Genomic DNA, 14932 nt, shown 5'->3' with positions numbered 1-14932 from the left:
TCTGGGGGTTAGAAAGCAATGGAAAAAATGATTTCAAAATTGTGAGGCAAAATGATTTGCAACCTAGCATTATATACCCAGCCAAATTATCAACTAAGTAGGATGGTAGATTAGAAACACAAATGCAAAACTTTAAACATAATTATCATGATGAACAACTTCCCAGGAGTACAAGAGCATGTGGTCCAGCAAAGTGAGGGAGTAAATATAGAATGGGTTTCCTAGGAAATAGGGGATCCAACACAAGGACACAGAAAAGGAAGTCCGTGATGGGAACCATGCAACATGCCTGGGAAGCAACTGTCCACATGGAAACCCAACAGAGGACGCATTTGGAGAGAGGAACCCAGGGGAAAAGTAATTAGTTGACAGATTATTTTATTTGTTTGACCATTTGGAAAATAATATTGATGGATATATAAGAAAATATGATGGGGCATGAAAAATACTAAATAGAAGCACACAGAAACAGAAGCAAATGAAAAAATGAGGAAAATGTTAGTTCTAGGAAAAAAACAGATTATGTACAAGAAAGAAGATAGATCTATGACACAGTTTTTGGTTATTAACATTTTCTCATAGTCACAATGTCAATCCTGACTGCTTACTTGATCAAAAATTGTTTATATCATTCGAACAAGAGTGCGGGAAGAGAGGGTGGGCGGAGTGGGGAGATGCGGGAAAATGAGAGTTAAACCCTCATCTATCATAACAGAATGTCAGTACATACTGCCTACAACGAATGAGCTAATAAATGACACAGCAAGTGTTTTATTTAGAAATGGGAAGGTAAGTAGAGGAAAGCAAGAGATGGAAGAGTTAGGGGCGCCTGGGTGGCACAGCGGTTAAGCGTCTGCCTTCGGCTCAGGGCGTGATCCCGGAGTTCTGGGATCGAGCCCCACGTCAGGCTCTTCCTCTATGAGCCTGCTTCTTCCTCTCCCACTCCCCCTGCTTGTGTTCCCTCTCTCGCTGGCTGTCTCTCTCTCTGTCAAATAAATAAATGAAATCTTTAAAAAAAAAAAAAAAAAAGAGCTGGAAGAGTTGAAGGTGGTTGCCCGAGAGGAGCTGGGACCATAGAGTGGAGAACAATTAGTTGGGGACTTCTGTTTTGCATTATAAGCCATTGAATATTTGAGTTTCAGACTGGTACACTCATAACTTTATTAAAAACTGAATTTAAGAAGCAAAGAATTGGGCTAGAAAGTTGGAGTGGGAGGTGACAGGCAGCTACCTGAGAACTGAAGCACCTTTGGACCCTGAAAAATATTGGAGTGGCTAGTGGACTTCCTGCAGCTCTGTGAAGAGGGGGATCATATTATTTTAACTGTATGTGAAAGGGAAAAATGAGGCCAGGAGACTGAAGGATGTAAGAATAATTGGGTCAAAAGCCAAACCCAGAATTCATGAACTTTAATAAATCCTAGGGCCCTGTAGGGCTTAATCTTTGCAGACTCGTAATCGAAAGTAATTCAAAAGTAACCCCATTCAAAAAAGCATGAGAGGAAATTCAGTTCATAATCCACCACAACCATTTTGAAAACCCTTCCTCCTGTCTTCACGTCTCTGGCTCATCATAATGGCTTTGGGTCTGGCAAGTCAAGCCCTCTCTCTGCACCACACACCCTTGATCCTGAAGATTGATGTGGCTTCGCTCCTTTCTTTCAGTCTGTGGCCTGTCCCTCTTCATGTATTCTTTCCATTTTAAATTCACTAAGTAGGCTGGCAAGACTTTTTCAGTAGTTATCACAATTGGGGAAGAAAGAAAACCATAACAAGGTATTAAATATTGTCCTTATTCTCACACATAGAATTTTCTGGGTGAAAACCGAAGGTGTGGAGAAAAATTTCTCACTATCTTGCCCTCTCCTTATGTGATTCCCCCAAAGGACTGCCTCAGTATCCTTTTACTTCTGGGGTGAGTTTGTGGAACTTCGAGCAGAGAAAATGGAAAACCAGACATTGTGTGTGTGCATGAGTGAGATACCCAGACCCCTGGGCTCAAGTAGTCACTACAACATAAGTTCCTTGAGGGCAGGGATTCTTGTCTTCTTTGTTCCCTGCTGCACTCCCAGTGCCTAGAGCCTGCCCAGAACTAGGTGCTCGGTAAGTTGTTGAAAACTTGAACCTCCAGCAGCTAGCATCCTAGTGATGTCAACACTGGTTTTTCTAGGTCTCACCAAGCAGGTACCTTCTCCTTGCATTGATCTATTGACAATGCAAGTGTTTGGAAGGAGGTATTTCTCTTGTAAACTAAGAAACTGGAGTGCCAGGCTCTTCGTCAGCCTCTTAAGCTGTCTGATATAAGGCCATTCCCCAGCACATTCCTCATATGCTAAGAGAATCTGGTTTCTGAGCATGCAGTGCCAGCTACATGACCAGGGTGAATTCACCCAGGAAATGCCATATAAGGGGTCCCTTGCAATATGCCAGCTTCCCCTGGTGGTACCCCCAGCTTAATATATAGCCTAATGTTCAAGAACTAGACTTCTGGGCTGGGAACCATGAGATCCAGAACCAAAAACCAATACAGAGCCCCTCACTCTAGATAGCATGGGATTTAACAAGTAGGACCTGGTGGAGGTGTGGGGGAATTACTCTGAGAACACACAGCAGAAGAGCAGAAGAGTAGAGCTACCAAGCTATCAGCATGTGGGAGGAGCCAGGGGCTCCAGTGTCACTGAGAGAAACATGGCGGGAAAAATCGGTCAACATGGGTGAGTCCAGTAAGACTTAACTAGATATGACCTTTAAGAGTACATCAAAATGACAGAGGGAATTTGAAAATGCATCTCTGTAGAGATATTGATAACCCACAGACACATCTGGAAATGAGCTATTTGACACAGAGTTCCCTGACTCTACCTGGGATGACTCTACTTTGCTTCCCAAGGGTAGACAGCACACCACGTCCCCCGGAAAGGAAAAGTCGAGGGAAAGAATTTCCTATTATAACCTGGTCTCCTTTGTTATTTTAGGGCCTACTGTCATCGAAGCCATTTCAAAAATCTGAAAAGAAGTCTTATTTTCAAATTCATGATGTTGACCAAAGAGATTTGCCTTTATTGTGCTCATAAATCATTCATACCTCCTTAATAACAAAGAAATTATTTTTAATTTTTATAATGCTTCTTTTTTCTCTTTCTTCCCAACACAAGAGGAAATGAGAATAATATTTTATGTTAATAGGAACAAAATGTTCAAAATGTATGCACTGTATAGAAATCTTATAAAATGTTTCATTGGAAACATTTTTTAACCAACAAAGGAAATGAAACACAAAAAGCCACATTAAAAGAACGCTGATGATTTTTACTTTAACGAGGAACCTGAGTGGAGTGGATTATGGGAGAGTGGATAGGAGCCCCGAGAGAAAATTACACTCCTCAGGGTTCATGTGGTTGGGGGCTGTCCCAGATCCCAATGGGAAGCTCAGCCCAGCTTCCAGGGGTACTTTCTGCTGGTCAGCCCATTCCAGGGGCAAGGAAAGTCTCCCTGAGCAGAGTCCAAGCTCAGGCTCCAGGGACTGAAGCAGGTATTGGCAACATCGGAAACCATCTCTCCCCGCCAGAAAGATGTCCGGGCTCTCTGGATCAGGGAACTGCTCCAGCAATAAGCCAGGAATTCACTTGGATCCACTGAAGGGTTAACAGTAAGAGGCAGGGAGAAGCTAATAGTAAAGAATAAGGAGCACTGGCAACCCACCAGAACCCACAGCATCAGGGGCAGTTCTGGGGGGAAACAAGAGTTGGTGGGAAGAAAGTCATTTCTTTGGCACTGACCAAATGGCCCGTGGTTGCTGCAAACACACCAGAGAATGCAAAGGTGTGTGCACTGCAGCAAGGTGGTCTGCAGGCTGCAGGAGAGAAGACCAGGCTTCCCAGCTTCCAGAGAGATTTATAACCCACATTTTCGGATTGCAGCAGCTTTCGGTGGGAACAGCCACCCGGAGTCCTAGAGGCAAAGCTGAGGGGGCCCTTGAGCAATGCAGGCAGGACCTTACCACACAAGGCAGGGCAAACTAAACAAGCAGCTGCCCCTAGGTACGAACAAGAAATGGAGACGAGCCCTCTCCTGCCCATCCACCCCACCAAAATATCACTCACACATTACTAACCCTAAAATACCCAAAATGCTTTGAGATAGTCTCATCTTTGTTAAAATGGTTACCAAGATATTTACAGCTTATGCAATGAGCAAATCACAATTTTTAAAGAGCAGATTCTGATCGATGAGAAAGGGGAAGAAGGGAGAGGAAAATACATTCTTGAGGTCCCACCATCTGCCAAGTTTCTTTGCTGGTGGTTTTCATATTTACTCATTTAGGTCTCAACATAGCTGTTCCACATAGGTATTAATTCCTGAACTGGTTATTTTTGCTTGTTTGCCTGCCAGCTTCATTCATTCTCCATGCACCCGTCTTCTGTCCTATTGAATGCATCACCCAGACTCCTGTTTCGGGTAAGGACTGCCCCATGGAAGACACCGACATGAGATCACAAGGCAAGAGGAGAGAGAGAACAGGTATTTCTTCTATATTCCCTCCATGTTTTCAAGCTGCATTTCTGTCTGCAGCTGTTTTCCATTACAGGCTCTTTAATATTTGACTCTTATGCTATTGCTTGCATTACTCTGGTAAAAATTCATTTTCAGAAATGAAGAATTAGGCTATAGGGAGGAGGTTGGAGAAAGAGGTGACAAATAGCTACCTGGGAGCTGAAGCACACCCTGGGGAACCTTGAAAACCAGAACGCTTGTGGGGGACCACAGTACATTACACACAGGCTCCTCGATTCTGAACCACAGGTAACCCAGGGGGGTGGCAAGTGTCTTCTACCTTTCTACATATTAAGGTAAGTTAACCTGTCTTCTTGCTTGGGGCAGTTTTGATCTCACCTCTCCATTCAGAAATGTTAAACCTGATCAACCTATAGGCCAAAGAGCCCCTTCACTGAATGCTTCCAAGAAAAGCACACAGTTGTCTAATAAATAGAAAGTCTGTGTCCCTGATAAATGCGGTCCATTCAGATTCCATCTCCTACCATGATTCATGTTAGACTACAAATGATCTCATGAAATATAAAGGATGATCCGTGCCTATGGATCTTTGTTCCTACTACACCAGGAAAAAAAAAAAAAAAAAAAACAAAACGAAAACATAGCCAAGTCATTGCTTGGTTCATTAATAAAATTAAATAAAATTTTAAAAGAACACTAAACATGGATTTTAACTACCCATGTAGAAATGGCACGAAGTCAACATACAACATAAAAAAATGAGAATGCCTCCTGTCTTCATATCCCCTGATATTAATACCTAAAGTGTGTTATATTGAAAAAGGATAGTTCATATACACTGTAATTTTCTATTTATTATACTCCTTTTGTTTTGAATTTGAGGGGCCTGTTGTTTGAGACATGCTCTTTGATGTCCGTAAATAAAGACCTTTTTTAGCCACCAAGCTCCTCTGACATTAACAGACCAGCTGTTAATCTGAAAAAAAATTGGCCCCTTTGAGGAAGCCATCAGAATTTTACTGTGCAAAAATCAATAGCTGTGAATGGGAGCTCTGGCATGCAGCAAACCAGTGAGGAGACATTTCACGAGGGTAACGGTCTCTCCCCAGCTGGGACTGCCCCATGCCCTGACTTTCTGGTAGGCGAGATAAACCTGGCTGGAAAGTAAAATTCTATCAATGAGAAAAGAAATAGCAACACATTCACAACTTTGCTTAAAGAGTGGGACTTGAATCAGCAAGGATTACGTATCCCATCACTCTATCCATAGGAAGCTTAAGAATAAAGCCTACATATGATGTGTTTTGTAAATAAAAGAAATTCGATATATCTTTTTTCCTAAAAGCAGTTTTATTAAAGATGCAGAGTAAAATGCTATCAAATGAGCTACAGTAACCACAATTACATTGAGCCAGAAATTTCTGAGAAAGCACTTAACTAAAGCTCAGAAATAATTAATGTTCCTAATGATAACCCAGTGACCCGGAGGCACCACAAGATCTGAAAGAGCTTCGTAACTCAACTTCTTCCCTGTAGAGTTTTCCTGCTGAGTCTATGTTGTACTTGATGAAGTCATAATTCTCTGACAGTGGGCATAATCCTACTTCCATATTAAACAGAGAACGTTAATAGTCTGTACAATTAATTCTTGAGCTAGGTTTGTGAAACTTTACTTTCCAAACTTTTTAAGTGGATGAGTTATAGATTAACATAGCCAAGTTAAATCACTCCCTGTGGGTGCCAATTAAATCTCATTTTTGATGGTATATCATCATAAGTATAATGGTTAATTTTATGTGTCAACTTGACTGGGTCATGAGGTTCTCAGATATTTGGTTAAATATTGTGTCTGGGTATGTCTATGAGGGTGTTTCTAAGGAGATTAGAATTTGAATTGGTAGACCGAGTAAGTAGATTTCCCTCCCGAATATGGTGGGGGGCAGACAGCATCATCCAATTTACTGAGGGCCTGGATAGAACAAAAGGGTGGAGGAAAGGGAAATTCGCCCTCTCTCTCTTTGAGCTGGACATGGTCTTCCTTGTCCTTGTACTGAGACTTATATCATTGGCACTCTTGGTCAGCAGAACTTTGGGGTTGAGCTATAATTTACACCATCAGCTTTCCTGGGATTCCAGCTTGCAGGTTATCAGACTTCTCAGCCTTCATAATCATCACATGAACCAACTCTTCATAATTAATTAATAAATAAGTAAATAAATAAATATGAAAAATAATGCTAGCTAACAGGTGTCAAATAATTACTCTGTGCCTGGCACTGTCACGTCAAGTTCTCGAGGATTATCTCAATTAAGCATTACAGAATTCCTTAAAGGAGAGAAGGACTATTATTATCCTCAAATTCAACACTTAATATATATCTATTAGTACTTATTGTGTCCAGGCTATGATCAGAGTTTATAGCTGTGAACCAGTCATCAGGAGCCTATTTTCTCATATAAAACATACAGTACCTAAGTAAACCAACAGATAAATAAGATGATTCAGGCAGTAAAAATTTCCATAAAGAGAATAAAATGACATTATGTGAATAAGAGTGACCATGGCAGCCAGGGAGTGACTAGGGAGTGACTAGGGAAGGGCTCTTTAAGAAATGACATTAGAGCTAAAGCTGAAGGATGAAAAGCAGTTACCCATGTGAAGGTTCTGGGAAGATGGTTGATCAGTCTCATCTGGTCTTATGAGTGTTTCACCGGATGTGAAATCTCCCATATCAACCAAAACTTCAATGCTCCACCTTGCTTCACACCCCCTACACTGTTAATCTCTATATCTCCAAAGGGTTTTACTTCTCTGAGATTTGTATCCAGTGGACTGAGTATTTACATATCCTTCTCATGCTCCTCCTCTCTGGTGATGCATGGGCAATTACATCTCTAATCTCCAACTGCTGTTTTTATTATAATTACATTTTTTCCAGTATCTAGCATTTTAGTTCTAAACCATGCAAGTTATAGCTACTGTGTGCTATCAGAACCAGCTGTTTGGCTCTTTTTAACTATTCTGAACAGACTGAGAGGGAACAGAGCATAAAGGTACTTCTGATGAATAGAGAAAACACACACACACACACACACACACACACACACACACACAGAGGATCAGAGTTAGCACTGAAACTAAACAAATCTGGCACAGCATTCATCAGTTTCATAAATACCAGAAATACCCACATGCTTTTTGTTCAGCATGATATATTTTTTCAAGAAATATGCTTTAAATTTTCCATTTTGTGCCAAGGTAAGTTTTATGCCTCGGTAATGTACAACATATGGATCTTAGGACATTACACATTATTTGCATCCCAATAAAACAGCTCATTAATCAAATGGCCTATTGTAACCTCCAGCCGCAGAAACCACAAAACGCACCCAAGAAGGAGGGCCATTTTTAACTCAGAATGTCTCCTTTTAAAATAGTATTTGTCTGATCATGTTAAATAGTGGTCAAATGTACAAGAGATGTTAGTGTACCAGGAAAGAGATGGTAATAAGGACACAGCCAACCCTGAAACACACACGCAGTGAATTTCTTCCCTGACTTTGGGCCATGTGTTTTGCTTTCCTCCAGTTGATTTTGAATGTTTTCTTATGAGGTCAAAGCAAGGTCTTTTTGTAGCAACCAACATTTAGCTATAATAATGTACAGCTAAATTAGGAGCAGGTCAATCGTTGAAGAGTTCATTAGAGAAGTAAATTGGAATTTTACACCCCCACCAACAATTGCAAACTCACCAAACCTAATGAAATATGCAAACAGGGCTATAAGCCCAAGTCTACTGGTTCTCTCATATCAGTTCTTGACATGTGTGTCAGCCAGGGTCCTAATGGCAAGAAATAAAAGCCAACTTCAGCTAATTTAAGCAAAGGAAGATTTCTACAGAAGAATACCAGTGGAGTGAGTTTGCTGCTGCTAACATAATCAGTGAGAGGCTGGAGGACCAGACTTAGGAATGAGTAGGGAGCCAGAAGCTCCAAAAGGACATGAGGCTAGAAGCAAACAACCCAACAATGTCCCCATAACTAGAACAGCTTAGTCAGGAAGTCTCAGTTGCCACTGCTCCTAACACGAGTGATCTCTGTTTCTTCTGACCTTGCATCCTTCACTCAAGATGCAATGTCCCAGGGAAGAGAGGCTGACTAGGCACTATGAGCTTGCTTGGAGTAGAAACATCTTCATCCTCTTGGCTTCCTGGGTAGGGTGCCTGGAACTACTCTCCCACTAAGACCTCTACAATGGTAACAGAGAATCGGTATGCCTGAAAAGGGGAGTGATTACTAGGTTGTGCAAAGCACTGAATACCTGTTACATGCCAAGAATTATGCTAGACAATTTTCAACCAATGTGTTCTTATTTAAGTACATTTAAAACCGCACGGCCATCATGTGGGATTTTCTACTCATATCATAGATGGAGACAGTGAAGATTGAGAACATTAAGTGACATGGACAAGATGACAGTGTTTAGTAAGGTGCAAAGTTGAATGTCCAGTCTTGGTCTCCTGACTCCTGGTCCAGTGTTCTCTTTGCTGTACCAGAGGTGCCTCATTAACTAAATTCAACTTCACCTCTAAATTTCAACTTTCCCAGCCCTGATTATTGATCTATAAATATCCTAAAGATTAGAAATTTCAGAGTGATGGAAATATTCTAACCAAGAGCCCTAAGTTTAGAAAACCAGGGGTTTCACTACATGTACTCTTTGGCCTTCCTTGTGTTATATGACTTTCAACTTCAAGGCTCAGCCATGGTCCTGAGAATGAAAAAATAAAGTTGCCCAGGCCTGTCTCAAGTATGGACACACAACTGCACCAGTTACTGGGATCTTTCACTGCCCCCATCATGGAGTTGAATGGTTATGACACTATGTGGACAGCATACCAGTCGTCTGGAGGCTGACAAACTAACTTGTTTCATTTCCCAAGCACTAAGAACATACATAAAGATGACATTTATGTCACTGGTCTCCATGAAGGCTACTACCAAATCCCATATACATGGGGCTACCTCCTAGGCTGAAAGACTGTCATGTTTTACAGAGAGCACAGACTTTGAAGTCAGGTCGACCTGAGTTCAAGTCCTGGCACTGCCTTTCACAAGCATGTTCTTGGGTAAGTTATTCCCCTCCTCTGAAACTCAATTTCATACTCTATAAGTTAGAAATGATGCTTATTTTGCCACATTTTTTAAATCATTAATAAATGTAAAGCCCCCAGCTGTGCTTGGCTAATATAAATAGACATTCAATAAATGGCTGCTCTTAAAATTGATATGGCTTTGGGTGACAAATAACCAGAAAGTCTTTTCCTTCCATTTCTCCCAGGTGGATGAAGTATAAGAAGCTCATGAGTTTTCAGCATTATGCTTACGTTACGTAGCATTTTGCTTAATATAATTTTGTATTTGGTGATATCTATCTCATTGCAAATCTACTTTGCTATCTGTATTAGTCAGGGTTCTATCAGAGAAACAGAATGAATTGGACAGATATATATTATACATATATGTATATCATATAATAAACATATTTAATATATCTATGCACACACATGCACAAATACACACATATTTCAAAGAATTAGCTTGCACAATGTGGGGACTGGCAAGTCTTAAATTTCTAGGGCAGACCAGCAGGCTAGAAACTCTCAGACAGAACCTGATGCTGCCATCCAGAGGTAGAGTTTCCTCTTCCTCAGGGAAACCTCAGTTTTTCTCTTAAGGCCTTTCAACTGATTAGATGAGGCTCACCTACCTTACAATCTTCTTTTTTGAAACTCATTTGATTATAGCTGTTAATCACATAAAAATACCTTCACAGCAATAACTGAGTAATATAACTTACCCAAGTTGATATATAAAACTATTACAGCCCCCTCCTTATCAATTTGGCACCCATACACACCTCCATAAACCATAGTTAATCTCTAAATAAAGAAAAAGACAAAGTAATACTTCTGCCTAATGGGACACAACTATCTTATATATAACTGAAAATACACTAACCCTTCCCATAGAAGAGGATGCAAAGTTTTTAGGTGTCGTTCACACTTGTCTTTGATATTCCACAACTTAAATACTGTGATGTAAATTTAACTATTTTTAATTCATCTTATGATAGATAATAAAGGGATGAGAAAAGAAAACAAAAATATTGTATATGTGAAGACACACACATATAACATAGACACACATATATTCATTAAAAAATTAGGAAAAAATATTAACAACTATTACAGTTGTTTCTGCAACTGGTCACATGGTCATAGCTGGTTTTTATAACTACTTTCTTCCACAACTCATTCCACATCTCCTTGTCTTCTGCAAGAACTTCAGCTAATCATTGATGGGCTTTTTGCCTAGTGGGATAACCCAAACCTTCATTCCTGAAAGGTCTGAGCCATTAGTCCAGTCTGAATCAAATCACTGAAGTTTTCCATTGACTTTTATCACAGGTCAACAGTGGTTAAAGAAATGCCTTACAAGATCTCCTGTATTCTAGACATGTTCTTCCTTACCTTTACTGTGTAGTGGTACCCAATTTCCCCTTGGTAATGAGGATCAACCAACCCATCCAGCATAGAACTCCCCTGTCTGTTGATTTAAAGGCTTAAGGGGCCATAAGTGGCCAGATGGTAGTCTTAATTTCTTATTCAGTGGAATCAGTTTTGTCTCCTAGTTGGAAATAATTTCTTCCTTTGGAACTAAGACCTCTGGAACAACAGAGAATAAGGTCACAGGGACAGAAAATAAAATTTTTGCTAGGGTATCATTAGGGGTAATAGCAAATAGTGTCATTTCCATTTCTACCCCTCATTTCCTGGACCTGTGAATTCTAGCTATTGGAGAAACTGAACTATGTTTTGAATGCTGATTCAGAGTATATATAGCCTGTTATATGACATTGCTCCAGCCCTGCAAGCTATTACCACCTCGCTGGCATTGCAACTGAGTCTTCAAAAGGCCATTGCACTTTTTAATCAAGCCAGCTGCTTCAGGATAATGACGAACATGGTAAAGCTCATGAATTCCATGATTATGGGGCTATTGCCATACTTGATTCACTATGAAGTAAGTTCCTTGATCAGAAGCAATGCTGTGTAGAGTACTATTATTAGAGGTAAGGAATTCTGTAAGTCCACAGATGGTAGTTCAGCAGAAGCACTGTATGCAGGGAAGGCAAATCCATATCTAGAGAAATGTTTATTCCAATAAGAACAAAGCACTGCCCCTTCCATTATGGAAGCAGTCCAGTGTAATCAACCTGCCACCACGTAGCTGGGGGGTCACCCTTGGGGATGGTGCCGTATCAAGAGACTCATTGCTGGTTTCTGTTACTGACAGACTGGCACCCAGCTATGGCTGTAGACAGACTGGCCTTGGTGAGTAGACGAGTTCATGTTACTAAGTCTCAGTTCCTGCCACCATACCAAATTTCTTCATGAACACCATTGGGAAATAACAGGGAAAGCAGCTGACTGGTATTCACAAAACAGGTCGTCCTATCCATTTGATTATTAAGAGCCTCCTCGGCAGAGGTACCCCTTTGTGAGCATTCACATAGGACAGAGATAGCTTCACCTTTTTTTCCCATTCAAGGATATTCATCCACATACCTCTTCCCCAGACCTTCCTGCCACCAGTTTTCCAATATTTTCCTTCCAAGTCCCTGACCATCCAGCTAAACCATTGACCACACAGCCCATGAACCGATATAGACTCAGACCTCTGGCTTTTTCTCCTTACAAGCAACATGAGCAACCGTGGAGAGATTTCCCTTCAACATGTCCTCCAGGGATGTCCCAGAAAAGGGCTATGGTGCTGCAGCTGTCCACTTTTGGGTGATGCCCAAACAGCATGCAGAATCATCTGTAAATCAAAACTGTTTCTCTTCATCAGTCGTTCATAGGGAACTCCCCATGAGGCCACTGATACAGGTTTGGAGAGAGACAGTAATCGATTAGGAATAGGACCCATAAACATTTGGTCACTTCCTCATGGAAATTAGTGTGACTTCAGCATCTGATTTTATATATACCACCTCCATTTAAAAATGGAATGCTGCTGTCCACATCCATCTTGACTTGAGCATATCAGACAATAGCAAGTTCATGATACTGTCATGAACACATGGAAACTTGTCAAGTTACATGGAAACTTGGTAGCCTCTGATTAAGCATTCAGTTTCTATTAAGGCCCAGTTGCGAGAAAAAAGCTGTTTATCCAAAGGACAATAGTTATCCACAGGGGATGGCAAGGCTTTGCTCCAAAGTCCTAAGGGTCCGCACTGACCAATCAGCATAATAGCATCTAAGTTGTGAACCAGTATGATGTCTTGTGGAAGGCAAAGTTGATCAAGTCTCCTGCAGACTAAATTGTGACATAAGTTTGGAGAATTTATATACTCCCAATATAGGACAGTGAAGGTGTATTGCTGGCCTTGCCAGCTGAAATCAAACTTACTGATTGTCTTTACTAACAGATATTTTTTTAAAAGGCATATGCCAGTACAATAGCTGCATATCAAGTACTAAGGGATATGCTAATTTGCACAAGCAATGAAACCACATCTGGAACAACAGCTACTGGTTAAGTTTGCAATAATCCACTGTCATTCTCCAAGATCCATCTGTCTTCTACAGAGGCCAAATAGATGAGCTGAATGGAGATAAGGTGGGAATCACCACCTTGTATCTTTGAAGTCCTTGATTAGTGCCACTAATGTCTGAAATCCCTCTAGGAATGCAGTACTGCTTTTTCACTACTTCCTTAGGTAGCATATGTTCTAGCGGCTTCCACTTGGGACTTCTTCCCATAATAGTTCTTACTCCACAAGTCAGGGAACAATGTGTGGATTCTGTCAGTTGCTGACTATGTCTTTTCTAGTTATGCATTCCAGAATTGAAAGTATAACCATAGGATGGGTTCAACAACTCAGTGAATCCCCTGCAATATGAATCTGAGCTAAAACTCCATTGATCACCAGATCCCCATAAACCCTACTCTTTCTGACCACAGTGATGTTTTGGGTCTTCTGAAATTAGTATCAGTTCAGAACAAGTATGCAGTAGTTCCTGAAAGTTCTGATTATTTCCTTTTGCCCCGTGCAGTTACTCTGGTAAAAGGCCATAGATCCCTTTAGGAAAGTCTGGAAGAAAGATTAGAAGGATTCAATTTTGGCAGTGTAGCAAGGTCCTTTCTTGAGAGACTTGGCCTTAACTGGCTCAAGTCTGGTAATTAATTGAGGAGTCATGACTCTCTGTCTTACTTTACTCAGGTGATCACAACAAAATCCCATAGACTGGGTGACTCGAACAACAAAAATTTTCTCACAGTTCTGGAGCCCAAGATCAAGACGTCAGCAAGTTTGGTTTCTCCTGGAGCTTCTCTAGTTGCCTGGAAGATGGCTCTCTTTGTTCTCTTATGGCCTTTTCTCTGTGCTCATATATCACTGGTGTCTCTCCCTCCTCTTATAGAGACATGTATCTACTATCTATAGAGACATGTGCACAACTCCTATGGCCTCATTTAACCTTCACTACCCCCTTTAAAAGCCTTATCACCAAATATAATCACATTGGGAATTAGGGTTTCAACATACGATTCTGGGGAGGACACCTTTCAGTGCATAACTCTCTGTTTCAGTGCTCTGAGTTAGACTTCTTTCTGTTCCCTCTAACCTGCAAATCCATCCACTTGAACAGATCAAGAATGAGAATTTAGTAAAATGTCTATCTATTCCTTTTCTAGGGACACCATGATCAACTAGCCAGCACCATAGGTCTTTGTGAGTCAGATTATTCTCCTTACTGCTCTGGTGGCAACAGTTCCCACTGTAAATTCTGACCTGAAGAGAAGAGCAACCACAGTGCTCTTGAAGGATACTGAGACTGCCCTCAAAAATTTATTTCTCACAGTTGTGGTGAGATCCTCCCAAGGTAGATGAGCAGTTCTAAGGTGATAAATCTATTCTACAATTCCAATCTCCCTAAGCCTTAAAATCCCTTCCTCTATAGCGTACAAGGCAGTTCTGGCATTTCAACTTAATTTACAATAGACAACCTTTTGGTCCATGTTTCAGCCAATTAAGCAAACTTAGAGTTCTTTCTAAATCCTCAGGCTAAAAAACTGAACCCAGAAGTTTTGCTTAGTGAACGCATATCAGTAAATTCAGCCTGACCCAATTTTATGTTTCTTCCAGTATATCCCACTCCCTCACTATCCATTCTCACACATATCACAGATTATTGGCTGTATGAATTAGAGAAACCATGTGTTTCTTTGGGTATATATTGCATCTCCTCATTTACCACACTTTGCACTTCACCCTCTGGAACTTCAGTGTCATTATAATTTTAGGAGCAAAGAGAGGTAAGGGAGTATGTCCTGAGGAAAATCAGCA

This window comes from Ursus arctos, unplaced genomic scaffold, assembly GCF_023065955.2.
Source record: "Ursus arctos isolate Adak ecotype North America unplaced genomic scaffold, UrsArc2.0 scaffold_25, whole genome shotgun sequence".
NCBI classification, from domain to species: Eukaryota; Metazoa; Chordata; class Mammalia; order Carnivora; family Ursidae; genus Ursus; species Ursus arctos.
The sequence above is the reverse complement of the archived record's forward strand: the minus strand, read 5'-3'. Positions refer to the sequence as shown.